Here is a 22438-nt window from a genome sequence, read left to right on the forward strand (position 1 = left end):
AGAATCATAGAATCATAGAATCATAGAGTTGGAAGAGACCACTAGGGCCATCCAGTCCAACCCCCTGCCATGCAGGAAATCCAAATCAAAGCATCCCTGACAGATGGCCATCCAGCCTCTGTTTAAAGACCTCCAAGGAAGGAGACTCTATCACCCTCCGAGGGAGTGCATTCCATTGTCGAACAGCCCTAACTGTCAGGAAGTTTCTCCTAATGTTCAGGTGGAATCTCTTTTCCTGCAGCTTGCATCCATTGTTCCGGGTCCTGTTCTCTGGAGCAGCAGAAAACAAGCTTGCTCCCTCTTCAACATGACATCCTTTCAAATATTTAAACAGGGCTATCATATCGCCTCTTAACCTTCTTTTCTCCAGGCTAAACATCCCCAGCTCCCTAAGTCGTTCCTCATAGGGCATGGTTTCCAGACCTTTCACCATTTTTTGTCGCCCTCCTTTGGACACGCTCCAGTTTCTCAATGTCCTTTCTGAATTGTGGCGCCCAGAACTGGACACAATATTCTAGGTGGGGCCTGACCAGAGCAGAATACAGTGGCACTATTACTTCTCTTGATCTAGACACTATACTTCTATTGATGCAGCCTAAAATAGCATTGGCCTTTTTAGCTGCCGCATCACACTGTTCACTCATGTTCAACTTGTGGTCTACTTGGACTCCTAGATCCCTTTCACATGTAGTTTCATTCAGCCAGGTGTCAGCCATCCTATATCTGTGCATTTTATTTTTCCGCCCTTAAGTGCAATACCTTACATTTCTCCGTGTTGAATTTCATTTTGTTAGCTTTGGCCCAGCTTTCTAGTCTATTCAGGTCATTTTGAATCTTGATCCTGTCCTCTGGGGTATTAGCTGTTCCCCCTAATTTGGTATCATCTGCAAATTTGATAAGTATGCTTCCAATTCTGTCATCCAGGTCATTGATAAAGATGTTGAATAGCACTGGGCCCAGGACAGAGCCCTGTGGGACCCCACTGGTCACTTCTCTCCAGGATGAAAAGGAGCCATTGTTGAGCACCCTTTGGGTTCGGCCGGTCAACCAATTACAGATCCATTTAACAGTTCCTTTGTCTAGCCCACATTTTACAAGCTTGTTTGCAAGAATGTCATGGGGAACTTTGTCAAAGGCCTTACTGAAATCAAGATATACTATATCCACAGCATTCCCTTCATCTACCAAGCTGGTAATTTTATCAAAGAAAGAGATCAGGTTTGTCTGGCATGACTTCTTCTTCTTCTTCTTCTTCTTCTTCTTCTTCTTCTTCTTCTTCTTCCTCTCTCTTCCTCTCTCTTTTATGAGCAGTAATAATTTAAAGCTGTCATTTGAATCAAAATTTTGAGTCAGAAACATATTATGAAAAGAACTCTTGCAACAGATTATTGTTTAAAAAACAGAAAATGTTGATTGTATGTGGTATTAATCAGTATTTCATGTAAGCCCTATTTGAAATCCATGGCATTTAATGCTTGCTGCCTTTGCTATGGTGACTGGGGATGATTGAATTTTTTCTCAGTGGCACTAGGCTGGGAAATAGAATACACAGGGGGAAAATGGGAGACACATTTCCATGTGCTGAATGGATGGTTGTTTTTATTTCTGAAAAAAAGGAAACATGCTTCAGCCTATATATAGTTCAATGGCCTTCTTTAAGGGTAATATAAAATCTAACTGCAGAAATTTCTGAAGCCAATAATCTTATTTCACAAATGGTTTCTTTTCTGTCCAGCAAACAAATGAGATTCTTGGCTCCAACTGTAAAGGTCCTCAAGATGTTTCTGTCAGCACATCAGAGACCATAGCTAACATAAGCTATGCACTTTCAGAAGATCATTCAGAAGATCCTTCATGTTATAAAAGCAAGAACAATTTTGAAAAATGACATTGGACTCCAGTACACAATAAAGCACAGTTTTGGACCAGGATAGCATCCATAGACTGAGGTGGAAAGGAATAGTAGAGCTGAGTGTAATCTGCACATTGGTGGCACTGCACCCCAAAATTCCACATGACCTCTGCCAATGGTTTCATCTTTATATTAAATAGCATAGGGACAACACTGAGCTCCGAGGGACCCCACAGGTCAATGGCCAGGGGTTTGAGGAGTCCCCCAGCACCACTTTCTGGGTTCACTACTCCAAAAATGAACAGAGCCACTGTAAAACCATTCTCCAAGTTCCTTCCCAGAGAGGCAGCCAAGAAGGACATATGGTCAAGAGTATCAAAAGCCAGTAAGAGCTCAAGCAGAACTAAAAGGGACACACTCCCCCTGTCCAGTTCCCTGCATAGATCATCCACCAAGGCAATTAAGGTTGTTTCTGTTCCATAGACAGGCCTGAAACAGATTGCAATGGATCTAGATAATCTGTTTCATCCAAAAAAAAAACCTGTAGCTGGGAAGCCACCACATGCTCCAATACCTTTGGAGACTGGTCAATAATTATTCAGTATAGTGGGATTCAGGGATGGCATTTTTAACAAAAGTCTCACAACTGCCTCCTTTAGGAAAGTTGGAACACTGCCTTGTTGTAGGGAGGCAATCACTACCCTCTTCACCCACTGCCACAATAGACTAGAACTAGCCTTGTGCTAGTGCTATGCTACTTGCAGCAGCAGAATAACATTGTTGGATATAGGATATTGATTGCTGCAGATTATTAAATATAAGCCATTCAAAAAAAACTGGTTTGATAATTCATGAGGCTGTTTATTATGAACATTTCATTTCTGTCATTTGAACATGGACAAACTGTACATTATTTTAATTTTTACTATGGAATGAAACCAAGTTTGCCTATTACAAACACAAAATTCAAGATGCTACATAGCTTAAGCTTCAGTATCACTCAAGCATCTGTAATTTGCCTCTGTAATTTGAGTAAGCTAAGGTATCTTTAAAACATTTGTTTCTTAGAAGAGAAAAGGTTATATACTATTAAATTTTGAATGATATAATACACTTGGGAACAATTTGACTAGTTCTGCACTTATTATGTAATATTTTTAAGTGTCTTAACACACACCAAAAAAGGTTATTTTCAGCATTAGTTAAAATGACCCACAAAAACTTAATCATATCATTAAATGCATATGCCTAGTGAGGACTATAGAAACATAATTTAGTGCATGCATGAACTGGTTGTCATAAGAATAAATTAACAAAGAATAACAGGATATGCAGACCCCTGAAGCAAAACTCAAACTGAGACAACAGTGCACTTAGTTTCATTCTTTGGTCTGCCATAGGTTTTCTGCAAGACCTTGGGCAATTCACAAAATATGCTTCATTTTATACTTTAGGAATAATGTTTTCTGTTACATGATACAAAGGTTTTTGGAGACCTGAAGACTTTAAGCTAGAATAGAACTAATGTGGTGTAGAGTACTAGACAAGGTCAAAGAAAGATGTTGACAAGCTGGAGTGTGTCCAGAGGAGGGTGATTAAAATGGTGAAATGTCTGGAAACCATGCCCTATGAGGAGAGACTTAGGGAACTGGGTATGTTTAGCCCTGAGAAGAGAAGGTTAAGAGGTAATATGATAGCCCTGTTTAAGTATCTGAAGAGGTTTCATGTTGAGGATGGAGCAAGCTTATTTTCTGCTTCTCCAGAAAATAGGACCTGGAACAATGGATGCAAAGAGATTCTACCTAAAAATTAAAACCTTGGAAAGATTTATTCAGATGCCTTCCTCTGAGGATAAATGTGACTTGGCCAGGTCTTCTGGAATAATAGAATCATAGAGTTGAAAGAGACCCCAAGGGCCATCCAGTCCAACCCCGATGCCATGCAGGAACTCACAATCAAAGCACCCTTGACAGGTGGCCATCCAGCCTCTGCTTAAAAAACCTCCAAAAAAGGAAACTCCACCACATAGGAAGTGTGTTCAAACAGCTCTTATTGTCAGAAAGTTCATCCTAATGTTTAGGTCAGTAATGTTCAAACTCTGGCCCTCCAGGTGTTTTGGACTTCAGCTCCCAGAATCCCAAACCACTGGCCAAGGTGGCTGAGGCTTCTGGGAGCTGAAGTCCAAAACACCTGGAGGGCCAGAATTTGGACACTGCTTGTTTAGGTGGAATCTCTTTTCCTGTAGCTTGTATCCATTGTTCCAGGTTCTATTCTATTCTATGGAGATGCAGAAAACAAGCTTGCTCCACCTAAACATTAGGAGGAACTTCCTAGCAGTGGCGCTATACAGACCGCCCAAAAAGGGTGGTCTGCCGGCGCCTTGTTTTGCTGCATGAGGGAGCCACAGTGGACAAACCACGTGGCTCCCTCGTGCAGCAAAAAGAACCCACAGAAAGCTGGTTCTTTCTGTGGCGCCATAAGGACATCGCAGTACGCCAATGGCGCACTTGTGACATCCTTAGGGGGCATGACGTGCGGACACTAAGCATTTGTTGCATCAAAATGGCGGCGCTTGCGTGTATAGGGCACCGCCATTTTGATGCCCCCATCACATGCTGGGGTGAGGCCAATATGGGCAGTGCACCCTCGGTCAACCCCTAGCACGTGACGGGGGCGCTGCAAAGGCCCATCTGTATCGGGCCAGTAAGAGCTGGAGTGTGGTGGAGTATGGGTTGCTGCTGCTTCACCTTTTCAATTTCTTGTTAAAATCTGAGTGTGGGGTGTAAAAATATGGTCCTCATGAATAGTGATTCATCTTGCTGCTGCACACTCACAGTTTATTAAAGACACTGTTTTGTTTTGGTTTGACACCTTTAACTTTCAGTATCTTTAAAAAGAAAATTAGATTTTTCTCACTAAAAGAAGCAAAGTGACAAAATCTACTAAATTTCAGACTACATGCAAGGAAAATTCAAAAGTATGTGGAGGCTGCATGAAAAGCCAGTCCATGTAGCAAAGTAGTGCCGTGATAAAAGTGTCATCTGAATTTCTCTATCTTTCCTTTACTATTTAGTAGCCTCTAGCTAGTGATGGAAAGAATATTAATTCCTATGAAGAAAAAAGTTTCTTCCTGCAAAAATTATGTAATTGGAGAGTTACTCTGTGCAAAATTTGTTCATGACTATTTTGCATAGAAAACAGCCTTTTCTTCATACAGAACAGAGACAGATTTTTTAAAACATATATTTGAAAAATTGTTAGAAAAATATGGTTGTTTTTTTTAAAGTGTGGAGAAAGCTTGATGAGAAGAATCCTGGACTGATAAGAATGATCACAGTTTGGGACTTATTTTGGTCATTTTATGCAGGCTTGTTTTAAATCATTTTTTTGTTCCTGGTTTTAATTTTTGATTTTGCTCTTGCATATTTTGATTTGTTTTGATTCTTGATTATTGACTGCAATAATTGTTTTTTTTGTTTTAAATTCCTGGCCTAAAGTTTTTGAAATGATTTTTTGTTATAACAGATGCTGAGAACTATTTATATATTTTTAAGTTTTGAGAATGGCCCATCCAAGAGGTTTTTGATTTTGTATATTGTTTTAGCTTGAATTTTTATTTTTATAATATCTAAATGTATTTTTGAAAGCACCCGAAGTGTCTTTTTGTGATTTTGGAACCCAGAGATCCAGAATATAATTGTTATATTCTGGTTAATTAGTGATTGTCAATTTGATTTACACTCATTGAAATTTATAATTTTTGTTATTTTGAAAAAATAACATGGCGAGCCAGTTGATCCTATGTTGAATTATTATGTGGTTCTGGAATGGAATAAGGAACGATATGAAAGTATTTAAGAGATTGGTATTCTACTATATTGTAGCAAGAGAAAATTTGGAAACATTTTACAAATTCAAATTCTGGTTTCCACTGCCAGACTTAGTTAAAGTTTAATCAAGTTAAATTCAAGCCAGCATGTGTGAAATTGTATCCTAATTCCAAGCTAGAATAGATCATTTTGGCCTGAGAGGAGTGACTAAAAAAAGAGCATGAACTGATTTTTTTTTGAGTCCTGAGTAAAAAGCAAAGAAGTCACTCTATCATAGTTTTGTTTTTTCCTGTTCCCTGTTCTGTTGTCAAACTGTTGTGGATTCAAATGAGATAAAGCTGTGAGTACATTGGGTCAGAGTTAAAGTTTCATATTCAGTATGTACATGTAAATGCAGTCTGTAAAATTAAGGTTACATATGTATTTTTTTAAAAAAAAAAAAGCATTCAAAAGGTCCAAAGATGCAGGCACAGATAAAAACCTAAAGCATAAAGAGCTCAGAATGATCCAGGGGATCTGTTGTTAGTTAGAGTTAGCAGTGAGATATAAATTCTAGAAGAGAAATATCTTAGCAAAGCCTATAAGAGGGGAGTTAATGAAATGTGGCTAAAGTATACCTTTAATGTATTCATAACATTCTAATAACTTGTCAATTAGTATTTTTCAGTGTTTTTGCTTTTCCTTTGCCTGGGAAAAGGGGGGGCACAGACAAGAGGAGCGAAGTTTAAGCCCCACTTACAACCGGAAGCTGAGTGGGCTCTACTTCGCCATCAATCAAGAAAAGCTAGGCTGCACCTTTCCAGGACTTCAGGTGCTCTATGCCAGCTCCTCTGAAAGAAAGATTTCAAATGCTCTCTATCACCCCTTTTCTCTTTTATGATTTCCTATATGTTTGTTATAAGTGATGCACAAAAATAATAATAAGAATACACATACAGGTGCATGTCCCATTTTCACACCCCGGAAGCTGAAATGGGCACCACCTTGGACTTCAATCAAGTTTGAGCTGAAGCTCCATCAAAAAAATATTTTTTTTCAGAGACATTGCCTCTTTTTCTTGTCTATATTCCTTGTTTGTGTTCTTTATTTATGTTTCTGTTTGTTTCCTGTCAACAACTGAAGTTTTTATAAGTGATAAATGCTAAAAGTGATAAAGTTCAATCATACATATTCTCAAATCAAATCACATCCCAAAACATAAGCCTACATATACATGCACATATGTTCCTGACATAAGCAATAAACATATCACAAAAAGACACTTTTCACAATTTTCACAATAAAGTTAATAAAGCAATCCTACTGAAAAGAAGAAATAAGCTCATCAAGCACCATGATCAAAGACATAATTGTGTTTGTCGTCAGGATTCCTATTGTTAACTGTGGAATTGGCATAAAATTCAAGTCAAGCATGGTAAGTTTTTTTCTCAGGATGCTCTTTGCAAGGAGGGAGACTTTTATACATCTGGAGATAGTCTTAAAATGTGAAGGCCAGATCTATTCTGATTAAATGGCATTACACAACAAGAGCTATTCCATAGTGATCTCCCTGAGGAAACGTGAGATGGAAGATGCCCCCTGGAGTGGAGGAACATCTGAAACATGGTGGCACCCTGGGCATTCCTATTCTGTTATGAGAGTAGTCCAGAGAAGCATAGTAACAGTTGCTTGGCAGGAGTCTGTAACATCAGGCTAAAAATTATAGTTTCTCAATGAGAGGCGATTCTGACAGCAGATACAATATTCTTTATAGTGGAGTTTTCCTATTAAATCATGAAACAAATACACAATACATCACTATTAGAAGATTAGCTTGGTGTCAAGAGTAAACTCCAGAGAATCAGATCCAACAAAAGTGTCAAAGGGTTAAAAGCAATGAAAATATGTGTGTTTAATTAATGCTATACACTGTCTTTCTGAAATTGGACCGACTGGAAGATGTTATTGCCTGGTGATGGTAAGAATATTAATATTTTGGTAACTGCTAGACAGGTTTGTTTTGTTCTGAGTTTAGAGTGTCATATAAACATAGTTAATAGTTGATAGTATCATACAATATGAGGGGGGGAATGTGGTGGAAATTCCTTGTTGAAATAAAAAACTTATAGAAAGATGGAGTCACCTTTGTCAGCCAGAGAGATGGTTTTTGAAATAAAGGCTTGGAGTTTAGGGGAAACTAGAGCAAAGGAATAATGAGTGCATCTTGACCTGGATGGAAGCTGGCACCACTAAAAAAGACATAACATAAACTACTGAGGTAAGGACATTCAGAAGCAAGGTTAGGAGGAAAGCCACTGAATTCCTACAGGAGGGGGTAAGGAGTGATGATGCAGTTTTAATGTATGCATGTATTTCTGTTCTGATTGTAAGAATTCTGTATGTTTAAATTGTAATTAGCCAATCAGGTGTATTGAAGAAGCTTCTTTGTCTTGAATAATATAAAAGGAGCCATTTTGTCTTGTTCGGGGCCTCAGCTTTTTGGAACTTGAATTCCACTGAGTTCATTGTTTTCCTTTGTCGACAACTGGAAATAAACTTATGGATTTTCAATTACTAGGTCCTCTTGCCAATCCTATTGCTGTGCAAATCCTAGAAATTTAAGTTTCCTGAAATTTCTGTTACACAGGAAACATCATTTTTGCATAGGGAGAAGCATCTTGGTGTTTTCAGAGAATACTGGTGGGTTGTGGTTTTGTTTGTTTGTTTGTTTTGTTTTTTATTTTTGCAAAACTACCTTGTAGAAAGTTTACAAGTCCCAAACTGAGAATAACATAAAACTAGACTTTATTTCAGCTGAAAGAAAATTGCTGAAACTGTTAAAATTTCTCACTGCATCCTTCAATAAGAAATTTTAGTGAATTACATCCCTAGTCTCAATAGCTCAACACATCAGGGGTTAATAGGAAGTTTCCTTGCGGAACAAGAGGCCTTTATAGTTGCCTTACACTGAGTCAAATCATTGATCCATCTACTTCACGACTGCCTGCTCTGACTGGTAGCAGCTCTTCAGTGTTTCAGGCAGCAGTTTTTCCCGGGCCCAGATAAGCCAGAGGCATATTTCTGGCCTTTGCAAGCCAAGGAGGGACCCTAACACCGAGTTACTGTTTTCATCCTGGGAAATTTCGGTAAACAGACTTGAGATCTATCAGTTTCAATTTTAAAAGGTGGAATCAGTAACTGCACACAATGATACAGGAACAATTAAGATTTCCAGAAATCATACCTACATTCACTTTCCCCACCATCACTACAAAGATAGAGTGTGTGTGATGTCTGTTACTTTAAGACTGGCAGGTAACATTTTGTAAAAAGGTTCAAAGAACAGCAGGTGAGCAGGCAAGCAAAGCTCCACCTGCCAATAAATAAATAAATCTATAATTGGAGTTTGGAAAAAGGGGTTATTATTCTGTGCTAAAGATTTTTCACACTACACCATGTAACTCAGATCCTAGGTACATAGGGGAAAAATGAAACAAAACCAAACATCCCATTAAAGTTTGCAGTGTTGAAGTATTCATTGCTCTGAAGAATGTAGAAGCCTCACACTCACACATACATACACACTTGCCAAAACCATTTTTAAAGGAGAAGGTATAGGACTCTAGAAAGAAATGTGGTTTAAGTCAACAGTTATGCACCCAGATCCCATGGATTCCAAAGAGTGGGATGAACCCAATATATGTAAATAATAGGAAAAACATGAATAACTTTGTTTCTTGTCCTTCTTTTAATCGAAGAATGACATTGCTTACTTTGCTTTTAATTGGTTCATGTTTGATGATTCTTTAATATCCCAGTTCTGTCAGCCTTTATACATTTGCTAGCTTCAACAACTTTTAGCCACAGTAATCATTTCCAACTGTCATTGGTGCTGTTTGTCAGAAACCTCCACTGCTGTTGTCAGCATCCCATTTTCTCCCATGTCAAGGCTCACCGAAGTTGATAAATTAAATTCTGCAGTGTTCTTGGAGGTGTCTATTAAAAGTATCTTCTTTCCACAGTGACACAGATAACCCCTTAACAATAAGTGTGTGTGTGATGGGTGGGTGGATAGTAATCTGAAATACCTTCTTTAAATACTTTCTGAATGATAATGCAATATCAAAGCCACATTTGGGAAGGATTGTTTCTAGGTGTTCGTTCCTAGCCAAATGGAAAACCATATGAATGTTTAAAAAGAAGAAAAATTACTATTCTCCAATATGAAACAGAGACTGTGTGTACTATCCTACAATATTATTATTATTATTATTATTATTATTATTATTATTATTATTATTATTATTAAGCTTTATTTATATAGCACTGTAAATTTACACAGCACTGTACATACAATCTTTTGATTAGACGGTTCCCTGCCCTCAGGCTTACAATCTAAGAAGACAAAACATAAAAGGAGAAGGGAATGGTTGTGGGAAAGGGGATCAGGTTCTGGAGTTCATCTTTCCCTCTGAGGCCTGGACCAAGGCAGATGGACTGGAGGGAAGGCTCTATATCTTAAGGATAGGCCCAATGGCATTGGGCCTGCCATTTCACTCCCTTCAGTCGGGATGGCTTCACCTTCCCCATCTCTGGATGATGGTGGATGAAAGGGCAGGATCCTCTTTCAGGGAAGGCCAGATGGAGCTGGATTCCCCTTCCCCCTCTGCATGATGGTGGATGGAGGGGTGGGAACCTCTTTCAGAGAAGGCTGATGGAGCTGGCTTCCCCTTCCCCCTCTCTGGATGATGGTGGATGGAGGGGTGGGATCCTCTTTCAGGGAAGGCTGATGGAGCTGGCTTCTCCTTCCCCCTCTCTGGATGATGGTGGATGGAGGGGTGGGATAAAAACAAAAGATCTCAGCCCACTCCAATGGGGGTAGGGGCAACAGTTTTGTAATGCTCCAATACTTGCAACATGATTTCTGTTAATAGCAATAATGCTCCAGTTTCTTCTCACATCTTGTTATTTACTGTCGTTCAGTATTATCCTCTCATGTTTCTAACCATCAACACCCCACAATTTCGAACAACAATACTATTTCTTTGGGTCCTTCTAATAATTTGATTTTCAAAAATGAACTTTGCTAATTATCACTATTTCTGTGCTTCTCAGAACAATGAGGAATTACTGAAACAGCTTTTTAACTTCTATTTGGAAGAGAGAACACTGATTATTTAAGTTTATTTAAGTTCTTTCTCATGTTTGCTAACAGCAGGCAGAAGATTATGGCCAGAACTCTGTTGGTCATTTACACAGCACTAATACTTCTTATGCATTGTGTGAAGCAGTATCTAGAACCTTCTTGAAAAACACATTTTATCCAGGATTTCAGGTGAAGATCTCTGGTACATCTTCTGGTCAACGATTAACAGATGGGATGGATTTGGTTTCCATCCATAACAAGCTGATTTCGCCCTCAGGCCACCAGCATCTCATTTACATTCTGCCAGTGGGCCTATAGCCTGGTGCCCAAATTTTAAAAAAGAAACCCAGTGCTTCCAGTGTGTCTTCAATTTTCAGACAATTCAGAAATTAGGATCCCTATGCTCAAAGAATACACAGATGAGAAGAGCAGGATCTTATCAGTGAGTCTGGTCCCGGATGTTATCAGACCTAAATCATCACTGATTTAGCCATGATGCCACCACCTAGATTCATTCTGGGTCAAAGCCTTTTTCAGCCTGCACTTTTTCAAATTCGGGGAACTTCCGACTTCAAAAATTGACCAGCTGAATGAGGCTTTGACCCGGGATACATCTGGAAAACAGCATCATGGTTAAATTGATGACAATTTAGCTCTGATAACATCCGGGGGCTTCCCAGACCCAGAATTGAAGCCAGAAGAGGTAAAGAGGCTCATCTGACCTTTCAATAAGCTCCTTATTGTCCCCACTTTGAGAACTTCACATGTTTAGCAGCCTGTCTGAAGCAGAAATATACAGTGGGCCCTTGGTGTCTGCAGGGGATTGATTCTAGGACCCCACCGCCCATGCATACGAAAATCCATTGGATATTCAAGTCCCATTAAATACAATGGCAAGAAATGGTGTCCCTTATATAAAATAGCAAAATCAAGCTTTGCTTATTGGAATTTCTATCTTTTTGAAATATTTTCAAGCTGTGGATGGTTGAATCTATGGATAAAGAATTCACGGATATGGATTAAACTAAACATTCAACTAAACGTGTAGATTTTGCCATTTTATTTGGAACCCTGTACATAAGTTTCAGATATATGGAGGAGATACTGGGTCAAAGCACACAGCCTAGAAGGAGTAGGCTCCAGTTGCAATCAGGCCAGGACTGCTACAACCATACAGCCCGCTCCCAAAGCAAAGGCTGTCACCCGACTCACCGGGCAGGCAGCGTTGCCACCGGGGGTCTGATGCCACGGAGGTCTGGCATGCCCCAGCATGCTTTGCTGGGGGGCACTGGCCTCCAATTGGCCGGCCGAGGGGGGAAAGGAGGGACTTCCACCTCCTGAGCGATGCTCTAGGAGGCGGATAGTCCCTCTCTATAGTCGCCCCAGTCCTCCAGGGCAGCCGATTGGCTAGCTGCTCCTGGGGGCGGGATGACTCCCCTCTTGGCCCCCACCTTTGGAATAGGTCTATATATAGGCCATGCGACGTCCTGCTCGGCGCCATTTCTGCTTAGCAGAGCCGAGTTTCGGGGAGGTGAGCACAAGGGGCTTGCCTCCTCCTCCCCACTTTGGAATTAGGGTCCCTGCGGCCCTGCACAAGACAAGTTGGAGCTTCCTTCCCCTCCCCCACCCTTACTACGGTCTTGGGGGAAAGAGAGCTGCGGTGGCTGCCATTTTGGGCTAGGCTCCCTGCCATGGGGCCCAGCTAGTGAGTAGTTTCAGCTGTTTTCCCTCCCCTCCTGTATTGGGATAGTGCTTTTGGTTTTGGAGAGTGTGTGGCTTGCCCAAGGACACCCTGTGTTGGGCTTGCTTGCTGGTCTCTGTTGAAAAAATTTTCAGCCTGGTCACACTCTCTCAGCCATATATTTTGTTATTTGCTCTTTCTAACTAGCAATTGCTGACTGTTTATTCATCATGCCCAACAAAGCGGGGCACAAAAAGACATCCTCGGCAGTAGCTATGCAAATTATGTCTGGTCAATCTGGGGGACTTCAGTGTATGCCGGCCTTGAATTTTAATGCCATTTCCTCCTCTGATACTACGTTGGGCTCAAGTTCCAGAATTGTTTCTACATCAGGATCTTCACGTGTTGGGCCATCGCCAGCTGTTCATTGTTTGTCGCAATCGGCAATGTCGGAGCTGTCACGTTTCATTGCTGAGCTGATTGCAAAAGCCACTTCACCTTGCCAGCTAAGTGATCCAGAATCTCCTTCACTCCCGACAGTTGCCAGATCTCCTGGAGCCTCATCTTCCAGCCAAGTACTTTTGGCAGACTGTGACAAGACCCCTGTGGCAGCGAAGCATTCTGTTGTCTTGTCATCATCCAGCTCCAGTTTGACGTCGTCATCATCTTATAGTTCGGACGGCGAGGTGTTCGACAATGTGGATGGTGCCAACAGATGTAGATGGCACAAAAAAGGTCACAGATCCAAGAAAAGAACTCGACGGGCTTGTTCCTCTCAGGCTGCCCAAGGTGCTTTCAATGCTGTCAATTCACCTTTACCTTCTGGCAGAGATCGCTTTTGTGTTGAACATGCCTTGGCACCAGGCCTGCCACGTTGGGCCATCAAGCATCGTACCTGGCGACCCAGTCTTCATGGGGTTTGGGTCGACCAGGAAGCACAAGGGTTTTCAGTTTGCGCAGCTGGAGAGCGCCCTCCTGGCTCTCATCTACCTCGCAAAACCAGGAAGCTGATTCTCAGAGGCTGTTTCGTTGATGTCTTTGGTTTGGTTCCTTCGGCAGGTCAAGCAGCTTTGGTGGTTACCTCGTCCAAGGGAAAAAAGAAGGCCCCCCCTTTCCCCTCCAATTGGCTAGAAGGTTTCACCATTTTTAGGGCTGTGGTTTCCATGGCCTTTCCTGAATGGGCTTGGCAGCTCGACAGCCATTTGCTGCATGTCCTTAAGGCCAGAGAGTTCACCGGTGAGGCAGCAGCCATCGCTTACGATACAGTGTTCCGCCAGCATGCTTCCCAGAATTCTAGAGAGCGATGGGATCATCTTCATTCTGAAATTTGGCTATTCGAAGTTGGAACTCAGGCTGTGCCGCCTGCATCTTCCACTTGCTCTGCTCCTTCCAATAGTCCGGGCCTTGTTTGCCGAGATTTCAATGTTGGCAAGTGTTCTCGCATGCAGTGCAAATTTGATCACCTTTGTGCCTCTTGCAGAGGTCCTCATGCTAGGCTGTCCTGCCCTTTTACCCTTCCCAAATCTCTGGCCTCGCAGATTCCTTGCTCTGCCTCTCTGCACAGCGGGTGAGCTGGCCCTGCTCCTAAATAGCCATGCTTGAACTGTGGTTGGTTCACCTGGTTCATGTGAGTGCTCCTGTCTCTTACCTTTCTCATGGCATGTTTGATCACTGGATCTTTGTACTGCTTTGTGTGCTGTTTTGCACATTGTTCAGTTCTTTCACTTTCAGGTTTGGACCAAGCACTATCATTGCGATTTTAGACTGAGCCGCTGCCCAGGTGGATGACTGTGATTACTGGTTTCCACTCTGACGGCGTTGAGGTTGAACCTGGCTTTTCTTTGGTGGGCATTATGCATTTCTGCAATGTACATCCACTAGGCTGAATGAGTTGATATGTTTGCATCTTCAGCCGATTTGGATTTATTATTTATTTATTTTTGCATGGGTCAGGCCGGCTTGGCAGCTTCTCTGAACCCAGTTGGTGTTGCTTGCGGGGTAGGGTTGGCAGTGGCGTTTCTTCGGAATGGCCTTTGTGGCGGCAGCACAGGTTCTGGATCAGGTAGGCATGGTCTAGAAGGTTGCATAGCACTGTATAGGGAGTTCCTATGGGACATGGGAGAGATGAGGGCATACGTTGTGCTCATTGCGGGGGGCATAACATGACACCGCTTCCTGGTGACTAGAGGCTTTAGTTAAATGCAATCTGCGGGTTGCATACGAGAGGGTGTTAATCTAGCCCCTAGCTCATCCCGATGCCTTGCTTTATGTGACATGCCATTTATCCTACAACGGCAGGTTGTAAGATGATCCAGAACTCATGCTTTTGGCCAACCCTACCTTTTGCTGATGCTTGCGTTAATAAAGTTGTGGCCTTTCCTCCACATGTGGCTTTGTGTTTTATTGTGGTGACGCCCTCACAGGCAAGCCACTGCTACAGTCCCAAGCTGGCTGCTGGCAGGAGCAGATTATATCTGCACCTTTTAGGGTCAGCTTTTGGACCCCTAACACAGCCTCAGAGTGGCTTCCGGCCAGTTTGGGGGCATGCATCATGTGTGTTATTTGGCCTGTGCATTTTGAGCCACAGAGTATTCTGCTGAACAAGTTGTATTCTTCCTTCACATCTCCTACCAGACAAATGAAGTTGCAGAGGTTGAAAAGGTGAAATAGCAAACGGAACATGCATGCAGCTGCACTAACGTGTGGAGGTAACATAGAAAGATTCTTCTAAAGCACCTAAATGCTTTTGAAGAAAGCAGTGGATTCTTAGTGTGGAAGTGGGTTTTGCTGAAACCAGTTTTTATTGTGCTATGAACAGGATGTCTAACTCCTACCACCTTTTTTTTTTCAAACCATTAACTCCAGAGCAACATCTCTGATTTCAGTGAGATATCTGCAATAAATGGTTTTGATTTTTGGTTTTTGGTTTACATTTTTGAGTATTTCCTTTTCCATCTCGGCCCCTCAAATTTGGAACACCCTTCCCGATGAGCTCCGCTCCATCACCTCCCTGGATCTCTTTAAAAAGTGACTCAAGACCTTCTTTTTCCGTCAAGCTTTCCCCCATGTGCCTTGATATGTGTGGTTTCCCCCCTGATATGTATTTTGTACCATTGATTATCAACTCAGCTGTCTTTGATATGGTTTTTATGGTTTTAAATTGCGATTGAATTTTTATTGTCAAGTTTTAATGTTATGTATATATCGTGTTGTTATTTTTGATTATTGTATTTTGTACTCTTTGTTGTGCACCACTTTGATCAGTTTTGGAAAAGCGGTATATAAATAAATTTTATTATTATTATTTATTATATCACTCTGCTTTCTGAGGCTCATTCAAACACAAATTCCCATCAATCTCCAAACCATTAGATCATACTAACCAACCATGTTAGAGAGCTTACAGCCTGCTTGGCAAAGGTATGGTGGCCTGACGCCTTAACAGTTTTGTGCTGGTAGTGGCAGTGGTGGGCAATACAGTGGGATGCTCTGTATTCATAATGCTCTAGTTTTTCTGGGAGGATCTGGAGCAAATAGTGAGTTTTTAAAAATCACATTAATGCAAGGAGGTCCAGATTCATTGCAGAACTGCCCTTTCAACTTGTAGAGAGTCCACAGTGAAACTTTGAGAAAAAAACTAGTCACACTAAGTGAGAATGGTAATATTGTGATAACAACATTAAAAAAAAGATGAACATTGACCATTCTGGTCCCCACTATATATATATATATATTAGATATATGCTGTGGCAGAAATTCATTGCATCCCAGTTCTACCGATTCCAGGCCAATAACAATAGTCACTTCAAAAACAAGACTTTTCCATGGAGTATATCACACTGAGCTTTTTGGTGGTGTTGTGGCTCAGTTCTAGCTCACTTCCGAAGTGATTGCACTTCCAATGATGCGGTTTCATGTCATAAAGGGACTGTTTTATCAGACGCCATTGATTTCTATGGGAGCTGCTTGCGAATTGCTTCAGCAGTATTTCTGAAGTCACCCCTCATTTTGGTAAAAACGGGGGGGAAAGTGACTTCAGAGAATTCACTTCCAGGCTGCCTTCGATTGCACTGCAAATTGGTCTGGTATGGAAAAGCACTCCGATGCCACCCCCCTTGGCCCCTGCGTCCTGCTCCATCATCCCCCTCCTCCTTCTTCATGCCATCTCCTCCTCTCTGCCAACCAGCCGATCCAATCATCCCCTGCGTCCCCTGCATCCTCCTAGACCCCGATCTGCTCTCCTCCTTCAGCCTCCCACCAATCCCATCACCCCCTGCCTTCTCCTAGACCCTAATCTGCTCCCCTCCTTCAGCCTCCCACCAATCCCATCACCCCCTGCCTTCTCCTAGACCCTGATCTGCTCCCCTCCTTCAGCCTCCCACCAATCCCATCATCCCCTTACCTCTCCTGCATCCCAATCCTGGCCCCAGGGGCCCCCAGAGAGCTATCCCATCATCCCCTGACTGCTCCTGCATCCCGATCCTGGCCCCAGGGACCCCCAGTGACCTATCCCATCATCCCGACTGCTCCTGCATCCCGATCCTGGCCCCAGGGACCCCAGCGACCTATCCCATCATCCCCTGACTGCTCCTAGACCCCGATCTGCTCCTCTCCTTCAACCTGCCACGGATCCCATCATCGCCTGCCTCCTCCTTCACCTCGATGAAGGATGACAGCTAAGGTGGGGGTAGGGAAGGAGGGCAGTGTCCAGAGCCCCACTGAGCATGCCCAAGGGTGCCGATTCGAATCGTTGAACCCTCAAAGTCCGCATCACATGACTTGCTTGGAATAGAACTGATTTCTCCTCCCCTTCACTTCGGAAGGACAACAGAAAGGCAACCAGGTGTGGAAAAAACATGATGTTTTAACCTCAATCCGCATTGCTAGAGAGGAGTGACTCTCGATCTGGTGTGAAAAAACACTTTGCATTGCTAGAACAGAAGTGACTGTGGATCTGAGCTGCACCCCCCCCCCCCATGTGTGATAAGGTCCCATATTTCTACTGGATGTGACTGCAATCATGACCACAGTCAAGATATTTGGGACCCAATAGGAGTTGGGAAGATACACTTTCAAATGAAAAATCTTCTGTAAATTTCTGCTGTACTAGAATATGATATTCAGTTCATTAGAACTAGGGTAGAACTAGAACATTACCTGTCACAAATATATTCTAGAAGTTCAACAGGAAGAAAATGACCAAAATTCTCCATTACTTCTTTTTCCTTTCCTCATTCAGTTGTCTCCAAGAGCCTTTGCATAAGGCCAGTTTGGAACTGAGTCTGTGGCATGTTAAGTACCTAATTACCTTTTGCTCCTATGTGCGTGAGTCCCACTTACAGAAAAAATAAGGATATAATCCTCAACACACAGGGGATACTTACTATAGGTTGTGCTGAAATCATTTTTTGTTGTGTGCTAAGGACAGGATGTCAAACTCCTACCACTTTGCTTTTTCAAGCCATTAACTCCAGAGTAGCATCTCTGATTTCAGTGAGATAGCTGCAATAAATGGTCACAGGCATGTAACCTAAATTACAACAGGAAATCCTACTCTGCCTAATTAGGCTCCATGTTATTTAAACCCTATTTTACATCTTACTCAGCCACTTAAACAAGAAGCAAAGATTGCAAAACCTGCACACATATACGCATAGCAGTGGTATCCAAATGTTGTTCTTCTGCAGTGTGGGGCATGAAAGCTCATCAACAAGACCTAATGGACTAAGGAATGTAAACTTTTCAGTGATGGTTTTTGCAGAGTGCTGCTTGTGCATTTCGAACGAGCAGCTAGTTGTGAAATCCTCCAAGACATTAAGAATCCTGAAGGCTGTTTGAAATGCAGCTGAAAAGATAATTAGCTCTAGATCACTAATAAGGGCTCCAATTTAATTTCTTATTACTCATTAATGTTTTGCCCATGTAACTAACATAATGTAATGTAACATAATGCAACATAGAGAGATAAATGACCTCATTTGTTTGAATAGCAAGGGAAACATCTTGGATTCTCAGCAGAATAGGAAAACTGGCTATTTAGTTAGGAGTAAATACACGTAGCTTGACCCAGCTCTACTTACATATATATACAACACCATCTTATCTATGTTTACTCAGAAATCTTCAACAGAGCTTTTACTGGGATAGATGTACACAGAACTAGAGCTTTAGAATGTAATCCTATATATATCTTCTCAAACATATGTCCATCTCTATTCAGTGGAGCACACTCCTAGCTAAGTGGGAACAGGGATATTCATGATTTGAAATCCTAATATCACAGGATTCTAAATGCACAAAAGGGTCTAGATGATTCATGTGTTTGAAAATACCAGGGAGGGGGGTTATGTGCATGGCTCATGTCCAAGTGGAACTTTTTCCAAGGGTTATAAGACTGAAGGGATGGCTCCTTATGCATATGATTATATTGTTTTGGATGATGTGTAATGTCTGTATTGAGTAGAAAATTATGAAAGTAGAGTTAAGATTATGAAAACATAGTTTTAAGACTAACTAGTATTATGCATGAATGAGGAAGAAAAGGCTAATATATTTATATCTGTATCTTCAGCTTGATAAGTCCTAAGTGTTATCTGTTTAGGGTAATGAGAGTTTGGGTGATAGTTTTATAATTTGGCTAATTTATATGAATGTATAATGTGTGTTGCTGTGTATTGGTGTTGTAACGTGTATATTTGATATGCATTAATGTTAAACACAATTAAATTTATTTTTAAAAAATGAAAGCAGAGTTATGCAAGTGCACATTGTATATATTATGTATTGTGCATTGCACTACATTATGCATTGATTTTATGACAGGACATGGTTGTGCATTACACATCAATGCACAATGCACATTTAGCTGTGCTACATTGCAGTTCTGTATAATAACTGAAATGTAACTGCATGAGTATAAAGTTACACTGAGTTTCTTCAATAAAGGTTTTTGCCAATGTGTGAAAGGAAAATACAGGATGCTCCCTCTAATTTCTCCTTCACAGTCAGTTATTCAGTCATTAAAATAGGTGCACTTTCCTTTACTGGAATACTTTATGCTGTGACTATTGCTTTCAAGGAAGGAAGGAAGGAAGGAAGGAAGGAAGGAAGGAAGGAAGGAGAAATCTGAATTGCATTCCACTACACGGGTGTACTTCAATGGTATCAAGTCACAGCGTTGCCCACCTGTACCAGAAAGAAAGAAAAAACAAATTTTGACAACAGGTTCCTCCACACACACACACACACACACACACACCCCAAGAACCCATGGAAATGAAGGGGAGGAGGTTGGAGAGGGGGTGGAGAACTAATTAGAATCTGAAGTGTAACCATAGCCTGATTTAAATAGGTGGCAGTTATGGGCTATTGATCGCAGTTCACAGGAAAAGCTTGTCATGTTGTGTCAAGAGGTTAATGTAATTACAAGAGCGGGCAGCAAGATCAGCTGTAGCCTCGAATAGGCGAATAACTAAAAGCTGCTTTGGAGACACATAATGTTGTCAAAGCATAAATAATTCATCCCAGCATTCAAGAAGAAATTACTGCTCCGTTCCAGCGTATTATTCAGCCATTAAAATCCTGCCCTTGTAAAGACTTTTGAAGTAGTCATATTTCCAGTTCTAAGAGAGGTTTCTGGAGTATTCAGCTTTTTATTAAGGCTTTATATTGTGCAGGGTTTTTTTTTTTTTTTTAAAAAAAAGATAGTATTAAAGGGGATATGAAATAGACTTACAATTTGTTTAATAACTGCATTACAATTCAGATACGAGTGCAGAAAATCACCGGGATTTATGAAGTGTCTCTGTGTGTTGTGCAGAGAAAGACGCAGCATGAGACGATGGAATTAACTTCCCTAGGCTGGCCAGAATTAAGTTGACTTCAGCTGTTTATTGGCATCGTGAGCTGGAACAATCCCATCAGCATTTGGCGAGCTACTTTTTTCAGAGCCAGGTAAGTGGGAAAGCCGTGAGAAATATCAACATGCCCAGCTGCCCTCTTCACGACAGCCTCTTGACTCTAACTGTTTCATAGTCCATATTAGAGCTGACAATAATTGGGCATTGAAGAGAATCTGCTTGGCACACAAGGATTTGGACTGCTTAAGCCGCATGTTCCTTCTGTCAATTGCCTTGCTTTGGAATAGCTCTAGATGGTTATGTCTTACAAACCCTGGAAAGGATTTTGTATAAGATCCTATCCTATCAAATAGCAATGGTTCTTTCCTCAAACAAGGAGGAAAGGGAGATTTCTGAAATACTTTCCCATTTCAGAAAGGGAAGGGAAAAGCTCCTTCCATTTGAAGGAGCTTGGGAACCATTTGACAAGTGTTTCACAAATAGATAAGCCAGTTGCCTGACCAATTTATCTGTCTTTTCCCAAGGCATTTTAGAAAACTGCTCAAAAACTTTTAAAAAGCCAAAGATGGCTTTTTGTTGTTGTTGTTGTTGAAAACACAGAATCAAGAGAATTGCTTTCTTATTCATTGTATGAAGACATATGTAGATTTGGCTCTGAGGTAGCCTCCATAGGGGGTGATTCCTACTGAACAAAACTATTTTTATAGAAAGGATTTTGTCGACTATATGAATTCAGCCTGCTCTTCACATTTATAAATTAATATGTTTTCACAGCCAAATGCCTTTGGCAATCATCTGACAACAAAGAGAATTTTTTATTATCATGACATAGTAGACTGGAGCATGGACTGTACAGAAATGAACAAATGTTCGGGCTGCTACCCAAAGAATTATAGTTAAGTTTTAGAAAGAAACACATCATAATCCTATACATATTTATTCACAAGAAAGCGTCATTGAATACAGACATTGAAATCCCATATGCACAGGGTAAGCATCTCATGGCCCTTCAAATATTGTGGTATAGCAATTCCCATCATCCATCACCATTGCCTTTGTTAGCTGGAGCTTTCATCTGAGGCGGAATTACAGTCCAAAAATATCCAGAGGGCCATAAGAGATCAACTTCATCCTGTACATATTTATCTGGGAGCAAGCCTCACTGAACCATAGATATCCATGGGGACACACACATATGTACCATGGAACATAATCCTCCAGTTCTCAGAGCTGCACAGTCACTCCCCTGCCCCATGATATAACTGGAAGTACCTACTGGTGCTTGGAACACTGTTCTGTTGTTTGGTTTTCCTTGTGTAAAATCAATTTTATTCAATAACCCCTTCATATACTCTTGGCTTACCTTTCCTGGTGTCACAGTGGTGTTTATCACACAGAAGTTTTTGCAGCTCAGATCCGGGGTGACTCCTGGTTCAGCTATGCAAATTCACATTATAACACACATATTTTATCACACCTGGTTGCCCTTCCGCTGCCCTTCCGAATCGAGAGGGAATCGAATCCAAGGCAAGTGACGTGATGCAGATTCACGTAAAGCGGACTGAGTGCAAATTTTATTACCACACCGTTGCATATCATGCATATTCAACTATTTGAATTGGGACTCTTGCACATGCTTAGTGGGGGTCTGAATGCATCCTGAACCTTTGCACTTCTGGGGTGAAGAAGGGAGCCTGGTTCAACTTTCACGTGAATGCTAGCCTCACGTGAATGACTGCTTCACGTTTCTTCCTCCCTTCTATTTTCCCATCCCTGGCAGCCAAATTCAAACGGGGTCCTCTGTGTCAGAGCCCCCGTTCATTTCAGCCACATCTACATCTATTCTCCTGTCATTCTCCTCATCCATTTCAGCCACATCTACATCTATTCTCCTGTCATTCTCATCTATTTCAGCCACATCTGCATCTATTCTCCTGTCATTCTCATCTATTTCAGCCACATCTACATCTATTCTCCTGTCATTCTCCTCATCCATTTCAGCCACATCTACATCTATTCTCCTGTCATTCTCATCTATTTCAGCCACATCTGCATCTATTCTCCTGTCATTCTCATCTATTTCAGCCACAT

The sequence above is a fragment of the Sceloporus undulatus genome, chromosome 3 (genome assembly GCF_019175285.1).
Source record: "Sceloporus undulatus isolate JIND9_A2432 ecotype Alabama chromosome 3, SceUnd_v1.1, whole genome shotgun sequence".
In the NCBI taxonomy this organism is placed as follows: Eukaryota; Metazoa; Chordata; class Lepidosauria; order Squamata; family Phrynosomatidae; genus Sceloporus; species Sceloporus undulatus.